General features: G+C 45.3%; 20 non-coding genes across 20 annotated transcripts; all 20 read right to left on the reverse strand.

Annotated features, from left to right (window-relative positions):
* Positions 1 to 29: 29 nt before the first annotated feature.
* LOC142535651 (5S ribosomal RNA) lies at positions 30 to 148 on the reverse strand. Its single transcript, XR_012817675.1, has one exon. It is a non-coding gene; the product is annotated as a 5S ribosomal RNA (ribosomal RNA).
* Positions 149 to 832: 684 nt separating this feature from the next.
* Positions 833 to 951, reverse strand: LOC142535653 (5S ribosomal RNA). The gene has a single exon (XR_012817677.1). It is a non-coding gene; the product is annotated as a 5S ribosomal RNA (ribosomal RNA).
* Positions 952 to 2007: 1056 nt separating this feature from the next.
* LOC142535643 (5S ribosomal RNA) lies at positions 2008 to 2126 on the reverse strand. Its single transcript, XR_012817668.1, has one exon. It is a non-coding gene; the product is annotated as a 5S ribosomal RNA (ribosomal RNA).
* Positions 2127 to 2807: 681 nt separating this feature from the next.
* LOC142535636 (5S ribosomal RNA) lies at positions 2808 to 2929 on the reverse strand. Its single transcript, XR_012817661.1, has one exon. It is a non-coding gene; the product is annotated as a 5S ribosomal RNA (ribosomal RNA).
* A 683-nt stretch (positions 2930 to 3612) lies between these two features.
* On the reverse strand, positions 3613 to 3731 carry LOC142535641 (5S ribosomal RNA). Its single transcript, XR_012817666.1, has one exon. It is a non-coding gene; the product is annotated as a 5S ribosomal RNA (ribosomal RNA).
* Positions 3732 to 4414: 683 nt separating this feature from the next.
* LOC142535628 (5S ribosomal RNA) lies at positions 4415 to 4533 on the reverse strand. The gene has a single exon (XR_012817653.1). It is a non-coding gene; the product is annotated as a 5S ribosomal RNA (ribosomal RNA).
* A 683-nt stretch (positions 4534 to 5216) lies between these two features.
* On the reverse strand, positions 5217 to 5334 carry LOC142535630 (5S ribosomal RNA). Its single transcript, XR_012817656.1, has one exon. It is a non-coding gene; the product is annotated as a 5S ribosomal RNA (ribosomal RNA).
* Positions 5335 to 6016: 682 nt separating this feature from the next.
* Positions 6017 to 6133, reverse strand: LOC142535644 (5S ribosomal RNA). Its single transcript, XR_012817669.1, has one exon. It is a non-coding gene; the product is annotated as a 5S ribosomal RNA (ribosomal RNA).
* Positions 6134 to 6816: 683 nt separating this feature from the next.
* Positions 6817 to 6935, reverse strand: LOC142535617 (5S ribosomal RNA). The gene has a single exon (XR_012817642.1). It is a non-coding gene; the product is annotated as a 5S ribosomal RNA (ribosomal RNA).
* Positions 6936 to 7618: 683 nt separating this feature from the next.
* On the reverse strand, positions 7619 to 7737 carry LOC142535618 (5S ribosomal RNA). Its single transcript, XR_012817643.1, has one exon. It is a non-coding gene; the product is annotated as a 5S ribosomal RNA (ribosomal RNA).
* Positions 7738 to 8420: 683 nt separating this feature from the next.
* On the reverse strand, positions 8421 to 8539 carry LOC142535619 (5S ribosomal RNA). Its single transcript, XR_012817644.1, has one exon. It is a non-coding gene; the product is annotated as a 5S ribosomal RNA (ribosomal RNA).
* Positions 8540 to 9221: 682 nt separating this feature from the next.
* LOC142535621 (5S ribosomal RNA) lies at positions 9222 to 9340 on the reverse strand. The gene has a single exon (XR_012817646.1). It is a non-coding gene; the product is annotated as a 5S ribosomal RNA (ribosomal RNA).
* A 682-nt stretch (positions 9341 to 10022) lies between these two features.
* LOC142535622 (5S ribosomal RNA) lies at positions 10023 to 10141 on the reverse strand. Its single transcript, XR_012817647.1, has one exon. It is a non-coding gene; the product is annotated as a 5S ribosomal RNA (ribosomal RNA).
* A 682-nt stretch (positions 10142 to 10823) lies between these two features.
* On the reverse strand, positions 10824 to 10942 carry LOC142535623 (5S ribosomal RNA). The gene has a single exon (XR_012817648.1). It is a non-coding gene; the product is annotated as a 5S ribosomal RNA (ribosomal RNA).
* A 683-nt stretch (positions 10943 to 11625) lies between these two features.
* On the reverse strand, positions 11626 to 11744 carry LOC142535624 (5S ribosomal RNA). Its single transcript, XR_012817649.1, has one exon. It is a non-coding gene; the product is annotated as a 5S ribosomal RNA (ribosomal RNA).
* A 682-nt stretch (positions 11745 to 12426) lies between these two features.
* On the reverse strand, positions 12427 to 12545 carry LOC142535620 (5S ribosomal RNA). The gene has a single exon (XR_012817645.1). It is a non-coding gene; the product is annotated as a 5S ribosomal RNA (ribosomal RNA).
* Positions 12546 to 13227: 682 nt separating this feature from the next.
* Positions 13228 to 13346, reverse strand: LOC142535625 (5S ribosomal RNA). The gene has a single exon (XR_012817650.1). It is a non-coding gene; the product is annotated as a 5S ribosomal RNA (ribosomal RNA).
* Positions 13347 to 14027: 681 nt separating this feature from the next.
* LOC142535631 (5S ribosomal RNA) lies at positions 14028 to 14145 on the reverse strand. The gene has a single exon (XR_012817657.1). It is a non-coding gene; the product is annotated as a 5S ribosomal RNA (ribosomal RNA).
* A 681-nt stretch (positions 14146 to 14826) lies between these two features.
* LOC142535626 (5S ribosomal RNA) lies at positions 14827 to 14945 on the reverse strand. The gene has a single exon (XR_012817651.1). It is a non-coding gene; the product is annotated as a 5S ribosomal RNA (ribosomal RNA).
* Positions 14946 to 15627: 682 nt separating this feature from the next.
* Positions 15628 to 15747, reverse strand: LOC142535632 (5S ribosomal RNA). Its single transcript, XR_012817658.1, has one exon. It is a non-coding gene; the product is annotated as a 5S ribosomal RNA (ribosomal RNA).
* Positions 15748 to 16056: the final 309 nt, after the last annotated feature.

Consider the following 16056-nt stretch of genomic DNA (forward strand, 5'->3'; position numbering starts at 1 on the left):
AAGTAATCAAAAATAGAAAAACACGAAAAGGGGTGCAACACGAGGACTTCCCAGGGGGTCACCCATCCTAGTACTGCTCTCGCCCAAGCACGCTTAACTTCGGAGTTCTGATGGGATCCGGTGCATTAGTGCTGGTATGATCGCACCCGACATTGAGTGGGATGTTTATTCTTATATCCCTCGAGTACGTGTGGAGCGGGCGGCGATGGACAACACGCGGCACTGCTCTCGCCCAATCATAACCATGAAGTTAAGCGTTCTGGCGCGATGGCAGAGCTAGGATGGGTGACCTCCCTGGGAAGACCTCGTGTCGCGACCGTTTACGTAAATTATGGATAAAACAGTCGAAATAATTGTTTTTAATGAGTTAACCGTCTCCGGAGTAATCTGCGTCATACCCTTCCGCACAGAACCGGCTCACGACAACAAAAATCGATAAATGTTCCCAGAAAATAGAAAAAAAAATAAGAAGAAGGAAATAACGAATGTAAAGCTATTATTATGCCTGGGATACGATAAAATGGAACCGGAATCGAATTTCGAACTTCCTAAGCGGATTTCTCGAGGAAACGAAAGCTTAACAGAAGCGGTAAATCGCAAATTAGAGGGTCTTAGAGAAGGAATTCGGCTAAAATCTCGTCAGCTCATTGCGTAGTAATGAGTCTCGTCCGTTTGCCCGTTTACAATCAAATTAGCCTACAATTTTGTCCAAATCCGGCAGTGCCCGAGCTACTTTCATTTCACATGTCTTATCTGGTCCCGATCGAGATTCAGATGATTTGAGCCGAAAATCGTCTGTCAACAAGTAATCAAAAATAGAAAAACACGAAAAGGGGTGCAACACGAGGACTTCCCAGGGGGTCACCCATCCTAGTACTGCTCTCGCCCAAGCACGCTTAACTTCGGAGTTCTGATGGGATCCGGTGCATTAGTGCTGGTATGATCGCACCCGACATTGAGTGGGATGTTTATTCTTATATCCCTCGAGTACGTGTGGAGCGGGCGGCGATGGACAACACGCGGCACTCCTCTCGCCCAATCATAACCATGAAGTTAAGCGTTCTGGCGCGATGGCAGAGCTAGGATGGGTGACCTCCCTGGGAAGACCTCGTGTCGCGACCGTTTACGTAAATTATGGATAAAACAGTCGAAATAATTGTTTTTAATGAGTTAACCGTCTCCGGAGTAATCTGCGTCATACCCTTCCGCACAGAACCGGCTCACGACAACAAAAATCGATAAATGTTCCCAGAAAATAGAAAAAAAAATAAGAAGAAGGAAATAACGAATGTAAAGCTATTATTATGCCTGGATACGATAAAATGGAACCGGAATCGAATTTCGAACTTCCTAAGCGGATTTCTCGAGGAAACGAAAGCTTAACAGAAGCGGTAAATCGCAAATTAGAGGGTCTTAGAGAAGGAATTCGGCTAAAATCTCGTCAGCTCATTGCGTAGTAATGAGTCTCGTCCGTTTGCCCGTTTACAATCAAATTAGCCTACAATTTTGTCCAAATCCGACAGTGCCCGAGCTACTTTCATTTCACATGTCTTATCTGGTCCCGATCGAGATTCAGATGATTTGAGCCGAAAATCGTCTGTCAACAAGTAATCAAAAATAGAAAAACACGAAAAAGGGTGCAACACGAGGACTTCCAAGAATGTAAAGCTATTATTATTCCTGGGATACGATAAAATGGATCCGGAATCGAATTTCGAACTTCCTAAACGGATTTCTCGAGGAAACAGAACATTAACAGAAGCGGTAAATAGCAAATTAGAGGGTCTTAGAGAAGAAAATTAGCTAAAATCTCGCGAGCACTTTGCGGAGTAATGAGTCTCGTCCGTTTGCCCGTTTACAATAAAATTAGCCTACAATTTTATCCAAATCAGGCAGTACCCGAGCTACGCTGATTTCACATGTATTATTTGGTCCCGATCGAGATTCAGATGATTTGAGCAGAAAATCGTCCGTCAACAAGTAATCAAAAATAGAAAAACACGAAAAAGGGTGCAACACGAGGACTTCCCAAGGTGTCACCCATCCTAGTAGTGCTCTCGCCCAAGCACGCTTAACTTCGGAGTTCTGATGGGATCCGGTGCATTAGTGCTCGTAAGATCGCACCCGACATTGAGTGGGATGTTTATTCTTATATCCCTCGAGTACGTGTGGAGCGGGCGGCGATGGACAACACGCGGCACTGCTCTCGCCCAATCATAACTATGAAGTTAAGCGTTCTGGCGCGATGGCAGAGGTAGGATGGGTGACCTCCCTGGGAAGACCTCGTGTCGCGACCGTTTACGTAAATTATGGATAAAACAGTCGAAATAATTGTTTTTAATGAGTTAACCGTCTCCGGAGTAATCTGTGTCATACCCTTCCGCACAGAACCGGCTAACGACAACAAAAATCGATAAATGTTCCCACAAAATAGAAAAAAATTAGAAGAATAAATAGCGAATGTAAAGCTATTATTATGCCTGGGATACGATAAAATGGAACCGGAATCGAATTTCGAACTTCCTAAGCGGATTTCTCGAGGAAACGAAAGCTTAACAGAAGCGGTAAATCGCAAATTAGAGGGTCTTAGAGAAGGAATTCGGCTAAAATCTCGTCAGCTCATTGCGTAGTAATGAGTCTCGTCCGTTTGCCCGTTTACAATCAAATTAGCCTACAATTTTTTCCAAATCCGGCAGTGCCCGAGCTACTTTCATTACACATGTCTTATCTAGGTCCCGATCGAGATTCAGATGATTTGAGCCGAAAATCGTCTGTCAACAAGTAATCAAAATAGAAAAACACGAAAATGGGTGCAACACGAGGACTTCCCAGGGGGTCACCCATCCTAGTACTGCTCTCGCCCAAGCACGCTGCTTAACTTCGGAGTTCTGATGGGATCCGGTGCATTAGTGCTGGTATGATCGCACCCGACATTGAGTGGGATGTTTATTCTTATATCCCTCGAGTACGTGTGGAGCGGGCGGCGATGGACAACACGCGGCACTGCTCTCGCCCAATCATAACCATGAAGTTAAGCGTTCTGGCGCGATGGCAGAGCTAGGATGGGTGACCTCCCTGGGAAGACCTCGTGTCGCGACCGTTTACGTAAATTATGGATAAAACAGTCGAAATAATTGTTTTTAATGAGTTAACCGTCTCCGGAGTAATCTGCGTCATACCCTTCCGCACAGAACCGGCTCACGACAACAAAAATCGATAAATGTTCCCAGAAAATAGAAAAAAAATAAGAAGAAGGAAATAACGAATGTAAAGCTATTATTATGCCTGGGATACGATAAAATGGAACCGGAATCGAATTTCGAACTTCCTAAGCGGATTTCTCGAGGAAACGAAAGCTTAACAGAAGCGGTAAATCGCAAATTAGAGGGTCTTAGAGAAGGAATTCGGCTAAAATCTCGTCAGCTCATTGCGTAGTAATGAGTCTCGTCCGTTTGCCCGTTTACAATCAAATTAGCCTACAATTTTGTCCAAATCCGGCAGTGCCCGAGCTACTTTCATTTCACATGTCTTATCTGGTCTCGATCGAGATTCAGATGATTTGAGCCGAAAATCGTCTGTCAACAAGTAATCAAAAATAGAAAAACACGAAAAGGGGTGCAACACAAGGACTTCCTAGGGTGTCACCCATCCTAGTACTGCTCTCGTCCAAGCACGCTTAACTTCAGAGTTCTGATGGGATCCAGTGCATTAGTGCTGGTATGATCGCACCCGACATTGAGTGGGATGTTTATTCTTATATCCCTCGAGTACGTGTGGAGCGGGCGGCGATGGACAACACGCGGCACTGCTCTCGCCCAATCATAATCATGAAGTTAAGCGTTCTGGCGCGATGGCAGAGCTAGGATGGGTGACCTCCCTGGGAAGACCTCGTGTCGCGACCGTTTACGTAAATTATGGATAAAACAGTCGAAATAATTGTTTTTAATGAGTTAACCGTCTCCGGAGTAATCTGCGTCATACCCTTCCGCACAGAACCGGCTCACGACAACAAAAATCGATAAATGTTCCCAGAAAATAGAAAAAAAATAAGAAGAAGGAAATAACGAATGTAAAGCTATTATTATGCCTGGGATACGATAAAATGGAACCGGAATCGAATTTCGAACTTCCTAAGCGGATTTCTCGAGGAAACGAAAGCTAAACAGAAGCGGTAAATCGCAAATTAGAGGGTCTTAGAGAAGGAATTCGGCTAAAATCTCGTCAGCTCATTGCGTAATAATGAGTCTCGTCCGTTTGCCCTGTTACAATCAAATTAGCCTACAATTTTGTCCAAATCCGGCAGTGCCCGAGCTACGTTCATTTCACATGTCTTATCTGGTTCCGATCGAGATTCAGATGATTTGAGCCGAAAATCGTCTGTCAACAAGTAATCAAAAATAGAAAAACACGAAAATGGGTGCAACACGAGGACTTCCCAGGGGGTCACCCATCCTAGTACTGCTCTCGCCCAAGCACGCTTAACTTCGGAGTTCTGATGGGATCCGGTGCATTAGTGCTGGTATGATCGCACCCGACATTGAGTGGGATGTTTATTCTTATATCCCTCGAGTACGTGTGGAGCGGGCGGCGATGGACAACACGCGGCACTGCTCTCGCCCAATCATAACCATGAAGTTAAGCGTTCTGGCGCGATGGCAGAGCTAGGATGGGTGACCTCCCTGGGAAGACCTCGTGTCGCGACCGTTTACGTAAATTATGGATAAAACAGTCGAAATAATTGTTTTTAATGAGTTAACCGTCTCCGGAGTAATCTGCGTCATACCCTTCCGCACAGAACCGGCTCACGACAACAAAAATCGATAAATGTTCCCAGAAAATAGAAAAAAAATAAGAAGAAGGAAATAACGAATGTAAAGCTATTATTATGCCTGGGATACGATAAAATGGAACCGGAATCGAATTTCGAACTTCCTAAGCGGATTTCTCGAGGAAACGAAAGCTTAACAGAAGCGGTAAATCGCAAATTAGAGGGTCTTAGAGAAGGAATTCGGCTAAAATCTCGTCAGCTCATTGCGTAGTAATGAGTCTCGTCCGTTTGCCCGTTTACAATCAAATTAGCCTACAATTTTGTCCAAATCCGGCAGTGCCCGAGCTACTTTCATTTCACATGTCTTATCTGGTCCCGATCGAGATTCAGATGATTTGAGCCGAAAATCGTCTGTCAACAAGTAATCAAAAATAGAAAAACACGAAAAGGGGTGCAACACGAGGACTTCCCAGGGGTCACCCATCCTAGTACTGCTCTCGCCCAAGCACGCTTAACTTCGGAGTTCTGATGGGATCCGGTGCATTAGTGCTGGTATGATCGCACCCGACATTGAGTGGGATGTTTATTCTTATATCCCTCGAGTACGTGTGGAGCGGGCGGCGATGGACAACACGCGGCACTGCTCTCGCCCAATCATAACCATGAAGTTAAGCGTTCTGGCGCGATGGCAGAGCTAGGATGGGTGACCTCCCTGGGAAGACCTCGTGTCGCGACCGTTTACGTAAATTATGGATAAAACAGTCGAAATAATTGTTTTTAATGAGTTAACCGTCTCCGGAGTAATCTGCGTCATACCCTTCCGCACAGAACCGGCTCACGACAACAAAAATCGATAAATGTTCCCAGAAAATAGAAAAAAAATAAGAAGAAGGAAATAACGAATGTAAAGCTATTATTATGCCTGGGATACGATAAAATGGAACCGGAATCGAATTTCGAACTTCCTAAGCGGATTTCTCGAGGAAACGAAAGCTTAACAGAAGCGGTAAATCGCAAATTAGAGGGTCTTAGAGAAGGAATTCGGCTAAAATCTCGTCAGCTCATTGCGTAGTAATGAGTCTCGTCCGTTTGCCCGTTTACAATCAAATTAGCCTACAATTTTGTCCAAATCCGGCAGTGCCCGAGCTACTTTCATTTCACATGTCTTATCTGGTCTCGATCGAGATTCAGATGATTTGAGCCGAAAATCGTCTGTCAACAAGTAATCAAAAATAGAAAAACACGAAAAGGGTGCAACACGAGGACTTCCCAGGGGGTCACCCATCCTAGTACTGCTCTCGCCAAGCACGCTTAACTTCGAGTTCTGATGGGATCCGGTGCATTAGTGCTGGTATGATCGCACCCGACATTGAGTGGGATGTTTATTCTTATATCCCTCGAGTACGTGTGGAGCGGGCGGCGATGGACAACACGCGGCACTGCTCTCGCCCAATCATAACCATGAAGTTAAGCGTTCTGGCGCGATGGCAGAGCTAGGATGGGTGACCTCCCTGGGAAGACCTCGTGTCGCGACCGTTTACGTAAATTATGGATAAAACAGTCGAAATAATTGTTTTTAATGAGTTAACCGTCTCCGGAGTAATCTGCGTCATACCCTTCCGCACAGAACCGGCTCACGACAACAAAAATCGATAAATGTTCCCAGAAAATAGAAAAAAAATAAGAAGAAGGAAATAACGAATGTAAAGCTATTATTATGCCTGGGATACGATAAAATGGAACCGGAATCGAATTTCGAACTTCCTAAGCGGATTTCTCGAGGAAACGAAAGCTTAACAGAAGCGGTAAATCGCAAATTAGAGGGTCTTAGAGAAGGAATTCGGCTAAAATCTCGTCAGCTCATTGCGTAGTAATGAGTCTCGTCCGTTTGCCCGTTTACAATCAAATTAGCCTACAATTTTGTCCAAATCCGGCAGTGCCCGAGCTACTTTCATTTCACATGTCTTATCTGGTCCCGATCGAGATTCAGATGATTTGAGCCGAAAATCGTCTGTCAACAAGTAATCAAAAATAGAAAAACACGAAAAGGGGTGCAACACGAGGACTTCCCAGGGGGTCACCCATCCTAGTACTGCTCTCGCCCAAGCACGCTTAACTTCGGAGTTCTGATGGGATCCGGTGCATTAGTGCTGGTATGATCGCACCCGACATTGAGTGGGATGTTTATTCTTATATCCCTCGAGTACGTGTGGAGCGGGCGGCGATGGACAACACGCGGCACTGCTCTCGCCCAATCATAACCATGAAGTTAAGCGTTCTGGCGCGATGGCAGAGCTAGGATGGGTGACCTCCCTGGGAAGACCTCGTGTCGCGACCGTTTACGTAAATTATGGATAAAACAGTCGAAATAATTGTTTTTAATGAGTTAACCGTCTCCGGAGTAATCTGCGTCATACCCTTCCGCACAGAACCGGCTCACGACAACAAAAATCGATAAATGTTCCCAGAAAATAGAAAAAAAATAAGAAGAAGGAAATAACGAATGTAAAGCTATTATTATGCCTGGGATACGATAAAATGGAACCGGAATCGAATTTCGAACTTCCTAAGCGGATTTCTCGAGGAAACGAAAGCTTAACAGAAGCGGTAAATCGCAAATTAGAGGGTCTTAGAGAAGGAATTCGGCTAAAATCTCGTCAGCTCATTGCGTAGTAATGAGTCTCGTCCGTTTGCTCGTTTACAATCAAATTAGCCTACAATTTTGTCCAAATCCGGCAGTGCCCGAGCTACTTTCATTTCACATGTCTTATCTGGTCTCGATCGAGATTCAGATGATTTGAGCCGAAAATCGTCTGTCAACAAGTAATCAAAAATAGAAAAACACGAAAAGGGGTGCAACACGAGGACTTCCCAGGGGGTCACCCATCCTAGTACTGCTCTCGCCCAAGCACGCTTAACTTCGGAGTTCTGATGGGATCCGGTGCATTAGTGCTGGTATGATCGCACCCGACATTGAGTGGGATGTTTATTCTTATATCCCTCGAGTACGTGTGGAGCGGGCGGCGATGGACAACACGCGGCACTGCTCTCGCCCAATCATAACCATGAAGTTAAGCGTTCTGGCGCGATGGCAGAGCTAGGATGGGTGACCTCCCTGGGAAGACCTCGTGTCGCGACCGTTTACGTAAATTATGGATAAAACAGTCGAAATAATTGTTTTTAATGAGTTAACCGTCTCCGGAGTAATCTGCGTCATACCCTTCCGCACAGAACCGGCTCACGACAACAAAAATCGATAAATGTTCCCAGAAAATAGAAAAAAAATAAGAAGAAGGAAATAACGAATGTAAAGCTATTATTATGCCTGGGATACGATAAAATGGAACCGGAATCGAATTTCGAACTTCCTAAGCGGATTTCTCGAGGAAACGAAAGCTTAACAGAAGCGGTAAATCGCAAATTAGAGGGTCTTAGAGAAGGAATTCGGCTAAAATCTCGTCAGCTCATTGCGTAGTAATGAGTCTCGTCCGTTTGCCCGTTTACAATCAAATTAGCCTACAATTTTGTCCAAATCCGGCAGTGCCCGAGCTACTTTCATTTCACATGTCTTATCTGGTCCCGATCGAGATTCAGATGATTTGAGCCGAAAATCGTCTGTCAACAAGTAATCAAAAATAGAAAAACACGAAAAGGGGTGCAACACGAGGACTTCCCAGGGGGTCACCCATCCTAGTACTGCTCTCGCCCAAGCACGCTTAACTTCGGAGTTCTGATGGGATCCGGTGCATTAGTGCTGGTATGATCGCACCCGACATTGAGTGGGATGTTTATTCTTATATCCCTCGAGTACGTGTGGAGCGGGCGGCGATGGACAACACGCGGCACTGCTCTCGCCCAATCATAACCATGAAGTTAAGCGTTCTGGCGCGATGGCAGAGCTAGGATGGGTGACCTCCCTGGGAAGACCTCGTGTCGCGACCGTTTACGTAAATTATGGATAAAACAGTCGAAATAATTGTTTTTAATGAGTTAACCGTCTCCGGAGTAATCTGCGTCATACCCTTCCGCACAGAACCGGCTCACGACAACAAAAATCGATAAATGTTCCCAGAAAATAGAAAAAAAATAAGAAGAAGGAAATAACGAATGTAAAGCTATTATTATGCCTGGGATACGATAAAATGGAACCGGAATCGAATTTCGAACTTCCTAAGCGGATTTCTCGAGGAAACGAAAGCTTAACAGAAGCGGTAAATCGCAAATTAGAGGGTCTTAGAGAAGGAATTCGGCTAAAATCTCGTCAGCTCATTGCGTAGTAATGAGTCTCGTCCGTTTGCCCGTTTACAATCAAATTAGCCTACAATTTTGTCCAAATCCGGCAGTGCCCGAGCTACTTTCATTTCACATGTCTTATCTGGTCCCGATCGAGATTCAGATGATTTGAGCCGAAAATCGTCTGTCAACAAGTAATCAAAAATAGAAAAACACGAAAAGGGTGCAACACGAGGACTTCCCAGGGGGTCACCCATCCTAGTACTGCTCTCGCCCAAGCACGCTTAACTTCGGAGTTCTGATGGGATCCGGTGCATTAGTGCTGGTATGATCGCACCCGACATTGAGTGGGATGTTTATTCTTATATCCCTCGAGTACGTGTGGAGCGGGCGGCGATGGACAACACGCGGCACTGCTCTCGCCCAATCATAACCATGAAGTTAAGCGTTCTGGCGCGATGGCAGAGCTAGGATGGGTGACCTCCCTGGGAAGACCTCGTGTCGCGACCGTTTACGTAAATTATGGATAAAACAGTCGAAATAATTGTTTTTAATGAGTTAACCGTCTCCGGAGTAATCTGCGTCATACCCTTCCGCACAGAACCGGCTCACGACAACAAAAATCGATAAATGTTCCCAGAAAATAGAAAAAAAATAAGAAGAAGGAAATAACGAATGTAAAGCTATTATTATGCCTGGGATACGATAAAATGGAACCGGAATCGAATTTCGAACTTCCTAAGCGGATTTCTCGAGGAAACGAAAGCTTAACAGAAGCGGTAAATCGCAAATTAGAGGGTCTTAGAGAAGGAATTCGGCTAAAATCTCGTCAGCTCATTGCGTAGTAATGAGTCTCGTCCGTTTGCCCGTTTACAATCAAATTAGCCTACAATTTTGTCCAAATCCGGCAGTGCCCGAGCTACTTTCATTTCACATGTCTTATCTGGTCCCGATCGAGATTCAGATGATTTGAGCCGAAAATCGTCTGTCAACAAGTAATCAAAAATAGAAAAACACGAAAAGGGTGCAACACGAGGACTTCCCAGGGGGTCACCCATCCTAGTACTGCTCTCGCCCAAGCACGCTTAACTTCGGAGTTCTGATGGGATCCGGTGCATTAGTGCTGGTATGATCGCACCCGACATTGAGTGGGATGTTTATTCTTATATCCCTCGAGTACGTGTGGAGCGGGCGGCGATGGACAACACGCGGCACTGCTCTCGCCCAATCATAACCATGAAGTTAAGCGTTCTGGCGCGATGGCAGAGCTAGGATGGGTGACCTCCCTGGGAAGACCTCGTGTCGCGACCGTTTACGTAAATTATGGATAAAACAGTCGAAATAATTGTTTTTAATGAGTTAACCGTCTCCGGAGTAATCTGCGTCATACCCTTCCGCACAGAACCGGCTCACGACAACAAAAATCGATAAATGTTCCCAGAAAATAGAAAAAAAATAAGAAGAAGGAAATAACGAATGTAAAGCTATTATTATGCCTGGGATACGATAAAATGGAACCGGAATCGAATTTCGAACTTCCTAAGCGGATTTCTCGAGGAAACGAAAGCTTAACAGAAGCGTTAAATCGCAAATTAGAGGGTCTTAGAGAAGGAATTCGGCTAAAATCTCGTCAGCTCATTGCGTAGTAATGAGTCTCGTCCGTTTGCCCGTTTACAATCAAATTAGCCTACAATTTTGTCCAAATCCGGCAGTGCCCGAGCTACTTTCATTTCACATGTCTTATCTGGTCCCGATCGAGATTCAGATGATTTGAGCCGAAAATCGTCTGTCAACAAGTAATCAAAAATAGAAAAACACGAAAAGGGTGCAACACGAGGACTTCCCAGGGGGTCACCCATCCTAGTACTGCTCTCGCCCAAGCACGCTTAACTTCGGAGTTCTGATGGGATCCGGTGCATTAGTGCTGGTATGATCGCACCCGACATTGAGTGGGATGTTTATTCTTATATCCCTCGAGTACGTGTGGAGCGGGCGGCGATGGACAACACGCGGCACTGCTCTCGCCCAATCATAACCATGAAGTTAAGCGTTCTGGCGCGATGGCAGAGCTAGGATGGGTGACCTCCCTGGGAAGACCTCGTGTCGCGACCGTTTACGTAAATTATGGATAAAACAGTCGAAATAATTGTTTTTAATGAGTTAACCGTCTCCGGAGTAATCTGCGTCATACCCTTCCGCACAGAACCGGCTCACGACAACAAAAATCGATAAATGTTCCCAGAAAATAGAAAAAAAATAAGAAGAAGGAAATAACGAATGTAAAGCTATTATTATGCCTGGGATACGATAAAATGGAACCGGAATCGAATTTCGAACTTCCTAAGCGGATTTCTCGAGGAAACGAAAGCTTAACAGAAGCGGTTAAATCGCAAATTAGAGGGTCTTAGAGAAGGAATTCGGCTAAAATCTCGTCAGCTCATTGCGTAGTAATGAGTCTCGTCCGTTTGCCCGTTTACAATCAAATTAGCCTACAATTTTGTCCAAATCCGGCAGTGCCCGAGCTACTTTCATTTCACATGTCTTATCTGGTCCCGATCGAGATTCAGATGATTTGAGCCGAAAATCGTCTGTCAACAAGTAATCAAAAATAGAAAAACACGAAAAGGGTGCAACACGAGGACTTCCCAGGGGGTCACCCATCCTAGTACTGCTCTCGCCCAAGCACGCTTAACTTCGGAGTTCTGATGGGATCCGGTGCATTAGTGCTGGTATGATCGCACCCGACATTGAGTGGGATGTTTATTCTTATATCCCTCGAGTACGTGTGGAGCGGGCGGCGATGGACAACACGCGGCACTGCTCTCGCCCAATCATAACCATGAAGTTAAGCGTTCTGGCGCGATGGCAGAGCTAGGATGGGTGACCTCCCTGGGAAGACCTCGTGTCGCGACCGTTTACGTAAATTATGGATAAAACAGTCGAAATAATTGTTTTTAATGAGTTAACCGTCTCCGGAGTAATCTGCGTCATACCCTTCCGCACAGAACCGGCTCACGACAACAAAAATCGATAAATGTTCCCAGAAATAGAGAAAAAAATAAGAAGAAGGAAATAACGAATGTAAAGCTATTATTATGCCTGGGATACGATAAAATGGAACCGGAATCGAATTTCGAACTTTCAAGCGGATTTCTCGAGGAAACGAAAGCTTAACAGAAGCGGTAAATCGCAAATTAGAGGGTCTTAGAGAAGGAATTCGGCTAAAATTTCGTCAGCTCATTGCGTAGTAATGAGTCTCGTCCGTTTGCCCGTTTACAATCAAATTAGCCTACAATTTTGTCCAAATCCGGCAGTGCCCGAGCTACTTTCATTTCACATGTCTTATCTGGTCCCGATCGAGATTCAGATGATTTGAGCCGAAAATCGTCTGTCAACAAGTAATCAAAAATAGAAAAACACGAAAAGGGGTGCAACACGAGGACTTCCCAGGGGGTCACCCATCCTAGTACTGCTCTCGCCCAAGCACGCTTAACTTCGGAGTTCTGATGGGATCCGGTGCATTAGTGCTGGTATGATCGCACCCGACATTGAGTGGGATGTTTATTCTTATATCCCTCGAGTACGTGTGGAGCGGGCGGCGATGGACAACACGCGGCACTGCTCTCGCCCAATCATAACCATGAAGTTAAGCGTTCTGGCGCGATGGCAGAGGTAGGATGGGTGACCTCCCTGGGAAGACCTCGTGTCGCGACCGTTTACGTAAATTATGGATAAAACAGTCGAAATAATTGTTTTTAATGAGTTAACCGTCTCCGGAGTAATCTGCGTCATACCCTTCCGCACAGAACCGGCTCACGACAACAAAAATCGATAAATGTTCCCAGAAAATAGAAAAAAAATAAGAAGAAGGAAATAACGAATGTAAAGCTATTATTATGCCTGGGATACGATAAAATGGAACCGGAATCGAATTTCGAACTTCCTAAGCGGATTTCTCGAGGAAACGAAAGCTTAACAGAAGCGGTAAATCGCAAATTAGAGGGTCTTAGAGAAGGAATTCGGCTAAAATCTCGTCAGCTCATTGCGTAGTAATGAGTCTCGTCCGTTTGCCCGTTTACAATCAAATTAGCCTACAATTTTGTCCAAATCCGGCAGTGCCCGAGCTACTTTCATTTCACATGTCTTATCTGGTCCCGATCGAGATTCAGATGATTTGAGCCGAAAATCGTCTGTCAACAAGTAATCAAAAATAGAAAAACACGAAAAGGGTGCAACACGAGGACTTCCCAGGGGGTCACCCATCCTAGTACTGCTCTCGCCCAAGCACGCTTAACTTCGGAGTTCTGATGGGATCCGGTGCATTAGTGCTGGTATGATCGCACCCGACATTGAGTGGGATGTTTATTCTTATATCCCTCGAGTACGTGTGGAGCGGGCGGCGATGGACAACACGCGGCACTGCTCTCGCCCAATCATAACCATGAAGTTAAGCGTTCTGGCGCGATGGCAGAGCTAGGATGGGTGACCTCCCTGGGAAGACCTCGTGTCGCGACCGTTTACGTAAATTATGGATAAAACAGTCGAAATAATTGTTTTTAATGAGTTAACCGTCTCCGGAGTAATCTGCGTCATACCCTTCCGCACAGAACCGGCTCACGACAACAAAATCGATAAATGTTCCCAGAAAATAGAAAAAAAATAAGAAGAAGGAAATAACGAATGTAAAGCTATTATTATGCCTGGGATACGATAAAATGGAACCGGAATCGAATTTCGAACTTCCTAAGCGGATTTCTCGAGGAAACGAAAGCTTAACAGAAGCGGTAAATCGCAAATTAGAGGGTCTTAGAGAAGGAATTCGGCTAAAATCTCGTCAGCTCATTGCGTAGTAATGAGTCTCGTCCGTTTGCCCGTTTACAATCAAATTAGCCTACAATTTTGTCCAAATCCGGCAGTGCCCGAGCTACTTTCATTTCACATGTCTTATCTGGTCCCGATCGAGATTCAGATGATTTGAGCCGAAAATCGTCTGTCAACAAGTAATCAAAAATAGAAAAACACGAAAAGGGTGCAACACGAGGACTTCCCAGGGGTCACCCATCCTAGTACTGCTCTCGCCCAAGCACGCTTAACTTCGGAGTTCTGATGGGATCCGGTGCATTAGTGCTGGTATGATCGCACCCGACATTGAGTGGGATGTTTATTCTTATATCCCTCGAGTACGTGTGGAGCGGGCGGCGATGGACAACACGCGGCACTGCTCTCGCCCAATCATAACCATGAAGTTAAGCGTTCTGGCGCGATGGCAGAGCTAGGATGGGTGACCTCCCTGGGAAGACCTCGTGTCGCGACCGTTTACGTAAATTATGGATAAAACAGTCGAAATAATTGTTTTTAATGAGTTAACCGTCTCCGGAGTAATCTGCGTCATACCCTTCCGCACAGAACCGGCTCACGACAACAAAAATCGATAAATGTTCCCAGAAAATAGAAAAAAAATAAGAAGAAGGAAATAACGAATGTAAAGCTATTATTATGCCTGGGATACGATAAAATGGAACCGGAATCGAATTTCGAACTTCCTAAGCGGATTTCTCGAGGAAACGAAAGCTTAACAGAAGCGTTAAATCGCAAATTAGAGGGTCTTAGAGAAGGAATTCGGCTAAAATCTCGTCAGCTCATTGCGTAGTAATGAGTCTCGTCCGTTTGCCCGTTTACAATCAAATTAGCCTACAATTTTGTCCAAATCCGGCAGTGCCCGAGCTACTTTCATTTCACATGTCTTATCTGGTCCCGATCGAGATTCAGATGATTTGAGCCGAAAATCGTCTGTCAACAAGTAATCAAAATAGAAAAACACGAAAAGGGTGCAACACGAGGACTTCCCAGGGGGTCACCCATCCTAGTACTGCTCTCGCCCAAGCACGCTTAACTTCGGAGTTCTGATGGGATCCGGTGCATTAGTGCTGGTATGATCGCACCCGACATTGAGTGGGATGTTTATTCTTATATCCCTCGAGTACGTGTGGAGCGGGCGGCGATGGACAACACGCGGCACTGCTCTCGCCCAATCATAACCATGAAGTTAAGCGTTCTGGCGCGATGGCAGAGCTAGGATGGGTGACCTCCCTGGGAAGACCTCGTGTCGCGACCGTTTACGTAAATTATGGATAAAACAGTCGAAATAATTGTTTTTAATGAGTTAACCGTCTCCGGAGTAATCTGCGTCATACCCTTCCGCACAGAACCGGCTCACGACAACAAAAATCGATAAATGTTCCCAGAAAATAGAAAAAAAATAAGAAGAAGGAAATAACGAATGTAAAGCTATTATTATGCCTGGGATACGATAAAATGGAACCGGAATCGAATTTCGAAATTCCTAAGCGGATTTCCCGAGGAAACGAAAGCTTAACAGAAGCGGTAAATCGCAAATTAGAGGGTCTTAGAGAAGGAATTCGGCTAAAATCTCGTCAGCTCATTGCGTAGTAATGAGTCTCGTCCGTTTGCCCGTTTACAATCAAATTAGCCTACAATTTTGTCCAAATCCGGCAGTGCCCGAGCTACTTTCATTTCACATGTCTTATCTGGTCCCGATCGAGATTCAGATGATTTGAGCCGAAAATCGTCTGTCAACAAGTAATCAAAAATAGAAAAACACGAAAAGGGTGCAACACGAGGACTTCCCAGGGGGTCACCCATCCTAGTACTGCTCTCGCCCAAGCACGCTTAACTTCGGAGTTTCTGATGGGATCCGGTGCATTAGTGCTGGTATGATCGCACCCGACATTGAGTGGGATGTTTATTCTATATCCCTCGAGTACGTGTGGATGCGGGCGGCGATGGACAACACGCGGCACTGCTCTCGCCCAATCATAACCATGAAGTTAAGCGTTCTGGCGCGATGGCAAGGCTAGGATGGGTGACCTCCCTGGGAAGACCTCGTGTCGCGACGTTTACGTAAATTATGGATAAAACAGTCAAAACAGTCGAAATAATTGTTTTAATGAGTTAACCGTCTCCGGAGTAATCTGCGTCATACCCTTCGCACAGAAAACCGGCTCACGACAACAAAATCGATAAATGTTCCCAGA

This window comes from Primulina tabacum, unplaced genomic scaffold, assembly GCF_025594145.1.
Source record: "Primulina tabacum isolate GXHZ01 unplaced genomic scaffold, ASM2559414v2 Contig1100, whole genome shotgun sequence".
Classification (NCBI taxonomy): Eukaryota; Viridiplantae; Streptophyta; class Magnoliopsida; order Lamiales; family Gesneriaceae; genus Primulina; species Primulina tabacum.